This window comes from Ptychodera flava, assembly GCF_041260155.1.
Source record: "Ptychodera flava strain L36383 chromosome 3 unlocalized genomic scaffold, AS_Pfla_20210202 Scaffold_27__1_contigs__length_13241970_pilon, whole genome shotgun sequence".
Taxonomy (NCBI): Eukaryota; Metazoa; Hemichordata; class Enteropneusta; family Ptychoderidae; genus Ptychodera; species Ptychodera flava.
This window is the reverse complement of record NW_027248281.1, coordinates 2,507,964-2,517,980: the sequence shown is the minus strand read 5'-3', so window position 1 is coordinate 2,517,980 and position 10,017 is coordinate 2,507,964. Positions and strand designations below refer to the sequence as shown.

The 10,017-nt window shown below is 38.0% G+C and overlaps 1 long non-coding RNA gene across 1 annotated transcript; it reads left to right on the top strand.

Annotated features, from left to right (window-relative positions):
* The first annotated feature begins 1,272 nt into the window (after window positions 1-1,272).
* Window positions 1,273-2,209, top strand: LOC139126282 (uncharacterized). The gene is made up of 2 exons (XR_011550514.1): window positions 1,273-1,937; window positions 2,138-2,209. It is a non-coding gene; the product is annotated as an uncharacterized lncRNA (long non-coding RNA).
* The last annotated feature ends 7,808 nt before the right edge of the window (window positions 2,210-10,017 follow it).

Genomic DNA, 10,017 nt, shown 5'->3' with positions numbered 1-10,017 from the left:
CGACAACGAAATTACCATCAAGCCAGCAGATAAGGGGAGCGGCGTAGTTGTCATGGACACTAACTGGTACATAAACAAATGCGAGGAACAATTGAATGACTCTACATACTACACCCCTCTCAAATATGACCCTACCACTGAATATCTAAAAGAACTAGAGAAACTGGTAAGAAAATGGGAAACTAAAAAGTGGATAACACATGAAACTGCCATTCACCTTATTCCCAAAGAACCCACCCCAGGTTACTTCTACGGCCTTCCCAAGATCCATAAACAAGACACGCCACTTAGACCATTGTCCCACAATGCAATTCTCTAACTACACCTCTAGCAAAATTTGTTGACCATCATCTCCAACCAATAGTTAAATCTCTCCCCTCCTATCTCAAAGACACCAAACATCATCTGCAAGACCTTGATCAAATCAAGTTAACAAACGACTCCCTCATTGTCACTATGGATGTAGTTTCCCTATACACAAATATCCCACACGAATATGGTATCACATCTGTTAAACAAGCCCTAGATAATTACGCACATAATTCCACTCACCCTGATCTTATAATAGACATGTTAAAATTCATTCTCACCAGAAACTACTTTAAATTCAATGACAAATACTATCTCCAAACACATGGCACCGCAATGGGAGTAAAGTTGCTCCATCATATGCCAACATCACCATGGGTAGACTGGAAGGTGACATTCTAGCCAACTATAACCCTAAACCAGCCCACTGGAAACGTTTCATAGACGACATCCGTTTTATTTGGTCACACGGGCTGGAAAAGCTCATTGAATTTCACCAGTACAGTAACGCGGCCCATCCCACCCTGAAGTTTACAATAGAGCATAGCTCATCCAAATTACCATTTCTGGACACACTTATGATCTTGCAAGGTAACAAAATTGAAACCACTATATACAACAAACCCACAGATAAACATATGTATCTTCTAACCACACCTCCTGCCATCCACACCATATCTTTCGTTCAATCCCCTGGAGCCAGGCCCTAAGATACAGGAGAATTTGTTCCACAGATCATCTTTATGATTCGGAAGTCATAAACTGAAAAAAACACCTCCTCAACAGAAATTACAAAACCCCTCTAATCAACACCGCCATTAAAGAAGCCAAAAACATAAAACGCCCAGATCTCATCACATGTTCCAAGCCTACAAAAACCGGCCCAATCGCATACCATTCATCACCACTTACAACCCAGCGCTACCAAAAATATCGAACATCATCAGAAAACATCGGCCCATCATTCAGTCAAACAAAATAACAAAAGAAGCCTTCCCAACTGTTCCCGTTGTAGCCTATCGCCAACCGCCTAATCTCAGAAAAACACTTGTGAGATCAAAATTGCACACCACTATTAACACCCCAACCCCAGGAAAATGCCAGCCATGCACACAATGCAATCAATGCAAATTTATGTTAATTCAGGACCATGATGTCATCATCAACCACACCACTGGTAACTCATACAAAATAACCGGCCAATTATCATGCAGCACCCGGAATGTCATCTACACAATACAATGCTCCAAATGTCACCTTCTGTATGTTGGAGAAACAAAACGCGAACTCCGGAAAAGAATCTATGAACACCTGTACAGCATACGTTCAAATAAACCCACCCTAATCGCCCAACATTTCAATAGCCCGGATCACAGCATCAATCATTTCACTTTCATCGGTATTTGCAAAGTTTACTCGAAACAAGATAAAATAAGAAAATCACTCGAACTGAAAATCATATCCAAACTTAATACCCTCCACCCTTATGGTATCAACAAAAAAGACTGGTGACCCCCTAACTCCATATCCATTTTCACCATTGTATTAGCTACTAGGGAGCCCTCTCCTTCACACTCTGTTCCACCTAGAGTTTGAGCCACACACTACCGGCTCTACGCTCCTACAATGTAAGTTTCACCACTGTAAATAGTGTATTTCCTTATCAGTTCATCTTCTTTATTTTTTGCAACTATTATATTGCATATTGTATCCATTAATTTAGCAACCACTATACTGTATTCATTTTTACCACTTCTGTACGGCTTTCACAAATAGCTTTGTTATCTTTGCATTTACGCTTTGAATATGTTTTCTTTCATTTGTTTAGTGCCCTGAAGAAGAACCCCCGTGTGGGTTCGAAACGTCGGCTTTAGAAATAAAAGGAGTCAATGTACAACCAGAGACTGAGAGTGACTTGTTGATTTAACAAACTCGATTATGACCTATTCAAGTCCAAGTCTCCAGACCCGCTGGTGTTGCTATACCCTGGTTGGACTGTTACTGGTATTCCAAGCAAACTCAATAACAATGGTCATTTATGTTCACACTGGTATGTTGCTAAATACAGCATTGGGTGTTCTATGTAGTGATAGAATAACAAACAAATGCTGATACACAGAGATGAACATTGAACAAATGCTAAAAATTACAGCAAATATTCAGCATCATCAGGTTGGGTTTACCTTGTGGCTTGTAAAGCAGTGTAAAGTTGAATGATAAAGAAGTGTTAATTTGTGCAAATGTATGCAAATCACCCGATTTCTTGGCTTCTTTTGCCTCCCAATTCCAAAATTTCCGAAGAATATAACTCCACTCCGACTGGGTCAAATTTTCTGAAATTTCACATTATATTTTTTAAATGCTATATAACAAAACAACTATCAATTGGTTTTGTTTGGCAATAAAGCTCTTACATTTTTAAAAAGAGGCATTTTGAATAAGAGGCATTTTAATTTTGCTGATCATGATTTTAATCAATTATTAGAGTGTCAGTCTTTAAACCCCTACAATTTTAAAATGAGGATGGATAATGCCAAATAAAATAGTCGTTTTATTCTACATATACTCTCCTTTCAAGTGAAATATTACATTTCAGAATAATACTGTCTAGTTTTTGACTTAAATTAATTTTTATCATTAATACCAAAATTGAGGTTTTTTACCCCAAATATACACCCCCTTCATCCTTTGAGTAACTACTGCTACCATACTAAACTTTAGAGTCTCTGCTTTTTGAAAATATATGGTATGAGGGGGTTTCCTTGTCATCTTTGATGAGAAATATTGCTTTGAAAAAAACTGTGTTGGCAACATGCAGCTCCACCTTAATTCAAAACAAAACGACTTGCTACTCTGCCATTTCTTAAAGTAACATGGTCACGTTGGTTCTCTGGGATTTCGTCAGTCAGTGTCTGTGTCACTATTATATTCAGAACCAACACCATCATCATCACTCTCAATGACTCCATTGACAGAGATTTCCAATTCAGAGTCACTGCTATCTGACTCTGACTCATCTGTGACATAAGTTGTTACATCTTTCCCTGACAGTTTTCTTAAATTGAATGAAGGTTGTGCATGTATATGTGCGGTTATAATTTGAACTTTTTCAGCTTTCAATTTTTTTTGTTTTGGTAATTTATGTTTATCAAGGTATTTATCTAATTCTTTTACGTTTAAATTTTGAAGGTTCCCACTCAAGAGCAACTTTAACCAGTCATAGTCCTCGTATTTTTTATCCTCTCTTCTTTTCTGCTCCTTTTTCTATGTTTCATTCTCATCAATTTTACCCTTTCTAAATTTTTTAAATGTTCTACATAACTTTTTACAGTGCTTACATCTACTATAAACTTTTTTGAAAATAAATTTATGGCCGTCTCATCTTCAAGTTGCTTTTCAGCGAATAGTTTTTTAATGTTGAAAATAAAAATATTATGTATTACTGTCAAAAATATATGGTGAAAATTTACAAAAGGTTGATTTTCCAATAATCCTGTATGTGCATCCAGAAGATCATGTGGCTCTGCATCAATGCTATGGTGTCGGATTGTTGAAATATTGTGTACACAAGAAATTTGCTGTAGTCCAAGAAGTGATCTCAGTGTGTATGAGGCTAGGAGAAATATGGATAGGCTTACACATTGTGTATTGATGCTAATACTTTTGTGTCCCATTCATTCTGATATGTATAATCAAAGATTTCTCAGTGGCGGCTGGCAGAAAAGGCAAAAAAACAAATTAACATGTATTGTTTCATGTCATCTGAAAACATGCGCATCATGACTATTTTAAGATTAAAGTTTGTTAAAAAAATTCGAAATATGAATGCTCTGTCAATTTTGAAAAATACTGCTGACAAAATGTGAACTTTGACTTACACAGGGTTATCTGCATTTTAATATGAACATTGGATTGTTAATGGAATGAGCAGAATAACATGTGAATTCATGTTTTTGATAAGGTGTTTTGTTCAAGAAATGATCTAAAATATTCCTCAGCATTGTTGCTTTCCGTGGCAGCTACTTGGTTTTATGACAACCAAATTAGAAAAAAAGCAATTAAAAACAAGTTGGCTTTCACCAATTTTAATTCCTAATGTTTAAAACTTTCACCGTGAGTCTGCATTCAGCATCATCAAATGAAAATGTATGCTGAACTTGTGCATGTACATGTACATCTTACTTTCCAGAAATATCTGGATATCTGCAAATGATGTACAATTAAACTTCTAGATATATATCACTTTGCCAATTATCTGCTCCTCTGATTTCCTGTTCACCATTTCTAACTGACATCTTTGCTTGTCTTTGTGTGCATCATATGTATCAGTGAGACATAACGAAAAACGTATTCATATTTAGTAATTAACTTTTCTTCAGAAATTTACAACCAGATATGTTTATTGCTACCCTTTCCAAAAGTGTGCCACTTGCAGTCCCTGCAAATCATTCTTTTTATAGTCACATAACCCTGAAATGATTTGTTATATCATCGATTAAATGTCCACTACAGTTCCTGCAACTTGTTAGACTGGATATGTCTATAGTGTATAAGCATGCATGTATATATTAGGGGGGGGGCCATGGAAAAAAAACACGAAAGATGAGGGGGGGGGCCATAGATTTTTTCTATAATTTACTAGGGGGGCCGTGGAAAAAAATCACCCAGAAAAATAGAAAATCCTCCACCCTCCCCCTGGAAGTAAATTCTGAATCGTCCCTTACGAAACTACAGCTTACACTGTACTCACTTCATGTTTTCACTAATCCGCTTAATGAGATGGTAAATTCGGCATATTTGACGTCTGGGAACATGTATAATTCTTCGAGATAAACTGACTGGTACGGGTATTAATTATATCCACTGTATGTGCATTCATAGATGTCGCAGAGCTGCTTGCTCTGTGCTCTCAGCTGTTCATACTCGATAAGAGTTTGAGCGTGGCGCGAGTATTTTGACCCGATTTTGGCGGCCTCATGCAGTGTGCGAAACTAAGAGAAAATAGCTTCAGGTCATAAGGGCCTGCACCAAGCCAAAGCTTTAGGTCCTTACAGAAAACTGCCGGTCCTCAATAAATGCAGTTGTTAACGACCATTAAAGTAAACACTCTCTCGACTAATACTATGCTTTTAAATGTTGTAATATTTAATTTTTCATGTCCTTTTATCAATACAAAAGGACTATTGTTCACATAGATTGCAGAATAGTGTTAAGTGTGCATCATTCAGCTACATGATCTGGAATCTGAAAAAGATCACAGCCCTCATCTTCCTCACCGTCATGCGCACACATTTATCTAAAAATTCCACCAAGGGGGGGGGGGGGACAATGGGACTAGCAGGAGAATTTGACTTTTTTCCTAGCCATGTCAAATCCCCCACTTTCGGACCATAAATTGATGTCAAACACCCAGGGCCGGCGAATACAGGCTCATGCACTGTCTACGTGTGGGTGATGAAAGCGAGACAGTTTGTCTCTCATGACAGTCTATGGGAGATGATGTTCTCTACATGGCTGTGCAAAATTGTACACTACACCAGGGCATGTGATATTGTGATTTGAAAATGGTTGGCGAGCTGAAAATCACTTCTGAAATAAGCCAACGCGAGTGGTAGAAGAGTTAATGAATAGGTGAGTACCCTGAAAACAGTCATAAGTAAGGGGAGTGTATGAATAAATTTTTTATGCAATCATTGATCACTAGGTCTTTTTTAATTGTAATGTAAAACAGAAAGAAGAAAATACTTGGTATGTATTTTGATATGACGTATGGCTTACTTTCAAAATTTTTCAAAAAATAAATATGCTTAAATGTGGCCTCTGTTGCATTCATGAAGAAACAGATGAAGTTATACTTTTAATTATAAGGACAAGTATAATCGTAACTTTTTTCTCGATTATAGAAATTGCAGACAACATGAATGGCACACGTCGCCACTCGCGGAAATGAATGCATATTTTTTGACTGAAAAGTTTTGACTGAGCGATTGCTGGGTCCCATCGCCTTTTAAAATGATTCTGAAAAGTTTGACAGACACTCTATACTGCTGAAAACGATCGCGACACGATCAGTTAATGATACCGTAAAATCTTAAAAGACGTAATTTTTGGCGATATTAGGCGTACAGCCCAGGATGACGGTGAGTTTTGCATGCCTGTCGTAAAACAGTATACATCGAAATAATTTGAAGCCCTACTGTCGGCCTCTGAGAGTATACACGACAAAACTATTATGATAAGGCCGCTCTGTTTTATAAAATGTACACTTGTCATCACGTCGATATATCGTGCTAACAGTCGGTCTTGTGAACTTTGGTTGAAGACAAACGAGCAAGCAAGATGTTCCAGCGGTCCAGAAACAAACGTAGCGAAACGTGAACTTGACTGTCGACTGCAGGTAGCACTATTGGGCTGTCGTGTAACATCTTATCCTTGTATTGGGCGTAGTTCAAAACCATGGAGGTAAAAAAATACCTCCATGTTCAAAACCAAATATGTTTAGGCAACAGCACTGTACTCGTAGGTTTTTGTCTTAAACTCTTCTATGAACCGTTTAAGCTTATGTTTTGAACGCGTCAATTGAAAATCAAAGCAAAGAAAACGGAGTCAGTTTGATAAAATGAAGGGCTGTATTATGTACATTTTTGTAATTGTAAATTCCGAACACTTGAAGTGTGGAATTAGTGAAGTGATACTGGGTGTTGTTATCATATGACACAGATATGCTAAAATAAAATTACCAGGGTTACGCTCACTAGACAAGTATTATTATAATATTGTATCGCATTGTTGCACCAAAGTCAATCCATTCCATTGCTAGAATCTGCATGCACGGACGTAATTCATACTGATCTGTATGTAATCAGTTGCACCGTGCTATGCGCGTCGATCGGAGGGTTAAGACTCCTCGTAAATGTAAAACGTCGTGAAACAAAAAAATTACTATGTTGCGACATTGTCACCCCCTCCCCGTCTGGCGTACAATAGATCGAATTCCCCACTACCAGGACACGAAGTGCGATCAATATACCCTGTTGCCCCGCACTCTCACGGTGGAAAACATTGATAGGTGCATGACATTCAAGTCTGAATCATATGATTCAAAGTTAGTCATTATCTGCATCTGTTACAGGTCTTGACAGAGAAATTTCTATCATCTATTCCAAAGTCCAGTCGGTCATAAGGACCGACATGTTGCTAAAAACTTTCGGCCCGACGAGAAATCTGTCGGTCTCGGACCGTCGGACCGACGTTAATTTCGCACACTGGCCTCATGACTTTCACGCAGGGATGGGGTTATGTATTAAAACACGAAAACACACCCATTTTGTGGACTCCCGCCTATGTTTTACATCCACCGTCATTTTAAACTAAAAATAAATCTTCTTCAAATTGTGAAAACCTGTGTCGACAACGTAATATTTAAATTGTTTGCTGTAAAAGTGCTCCATAAACCCTCCTTTGCAGTGGAATGGCCCAATAGCGGAATAATATCAAGAAGTGATACGGTTGTCATCACTCCTTAGCAACCAACTTTTTATAAGTACAGCCTGGAGGAAGCATGGTCGATTTCAAGTTGATTTCGTTGCTAATTTCGGAGCGTCTGTAGGAAAACAGTCATAACCAAAGCATGCATGTATGATAAAGGGGTTATTACACGAAGTTAGGGCGATACCGCGTCGTATTCTCATGATGTGTCCGTATTTTGACTCGTTGCTGCGCAACTCGTCAAAATACGGACACATCACTCGAATACGACGCGGTATCGCCCAAACTTCGTGTAATAACCCCTAATTATCGCCGATTTTGCGGCATTGGAGAATGCTTACTCTGGTTGACAGATATATTCGCCGACTGTGGCGTTGGAGAGAGCTTATACTTGGCTTTGAGTAAGCGTACAGATCAAGGCAAAACTAACGCAACGTCCAGACTCGCCTCAGCTGAGGTCAGCCAAAGACGCTTCTCAGACCAAACTGACGTGACCTCAGCTGAACAGTTTATTATTATCAGTCTAGGTCATTTCCAAAATCGGCGACGCGTTAGGGAGCCTTCAGTAATTACAGGGGGGTGGGTCGGGGGAATTTCGCGAACACCTGTACCGTAAAATGTGACCCTCCCCCCAATCCTCCTGTCTAAAATGTGACCCTCCCCCTTGTCCGACATTCTAAAACTTGACCCCCCCCCCAACCACTGCGGTATTCTCCCCGGGAATAACTAAAAAAGTATCAGCTAATTTACATAACAATTGGTTCAATTGTTATGTTAGGGACAAATTACAGAGGGGAGGGCTGGTGTTTTTGGAGGGACAGTCGCAATTTATCACGCAAGAATTTTTGAAGAGATATGGTATTTCATACAGTTTAGGGAGGGTCACCATATTTTGTGCAACTATAAGAAGGCAAGATGTAGCTGATTTAGTGCTTCATCCAAAAATATCAAATCATAATACATGGAGTCTATCAGGCAAATATTTGACAATTTACCCCCACAAAACATGCTATATCTGTATTTTATATATGTTTGATAATGTATTTAAATGTACTTTGCTTGAATAGGGAAGTAAAATGTGCACTTGTGTACAAGAAATTTATTTCTGAATTTCATCTAAAAATTTGGTTCACTATCCATGGTGTTTATGATGAAATTATGAATAGTTTTTTCCTACACAAAAATAGGTAAATCTTTGCATTTGTGTACTCTTGATTATTGATATTAATTTGCTTGATTAGACTAGAGTGGTTACAAGGCTATGGTTGTGTAAGAAATTTGATTTTGGAATTTCACCAAATGTCATTCAATACACTATGCATTGGGGTATATAATGAAACTATGAATAATTTTTTTTCAGTACAAAATTAGATAAATCTGTGCATTTATGCATGCTTGATTATTCACATTATTGTTCTTGATAAGACTAGAAAGGTTACAAGTCTATGGTTGTGCAAGAAATACGATTTCGGAATTTCACCAAAATGTCCATACACTATGCATTGGGGTCTATGATGAAACTATGAATAATTTTTTTTCAGTACAAAATTAGATAAATCTGTGCATTTATGCATGCTTGATTATTCACATTATTGTTCTTGATAAGACTAGAGTGGTTACAAGTCCATGGTTGTGCAAAAAAATTGATTTTGGAATTTCACCAAAATGTCAATTCACTATGCATTGGGGTCTATGATGAAACTATGAATAATTTTTTTTCAAAATTAGATAAATCTGTGCATTTATGTATGCTTGATTATTAAGATTATTGTTCTTGATTAGACTAGAGTGGTTACAAGTCTATGGTTGTGCAAGAAATTTGATTTTGGAATCTCACCAAATGTCAATTCACTATGCATGGCGGTCTATAAGTGTGTGCGTATATTGTTGGTGATTTCCTATTCAGGAAATATCACACGGACAATCAAAGTTTTGGCCATAATATCAGCTTCTGTCAAAAGTGACCCTACCCCCAAGATAGGTTTATAAAAAGTGACCCTCCCACTTGAACTGTTTTCTAAAAAGTGACCCTCCCCCCAATTCCCCGGCCCACCCCCCTGTAATTACTAAAGGCTCCCTTACCATAATATTACTTCCACAATTAGGCAAATCCGATCGGACTACACGTCGTCGATAAGATTGCAGTCACTGCGGGTTCGCCAGCATTGTATGAATCACTATCGGCTACTTTCGGCCCTCGCGTAGGCCGTAAAATCCAAA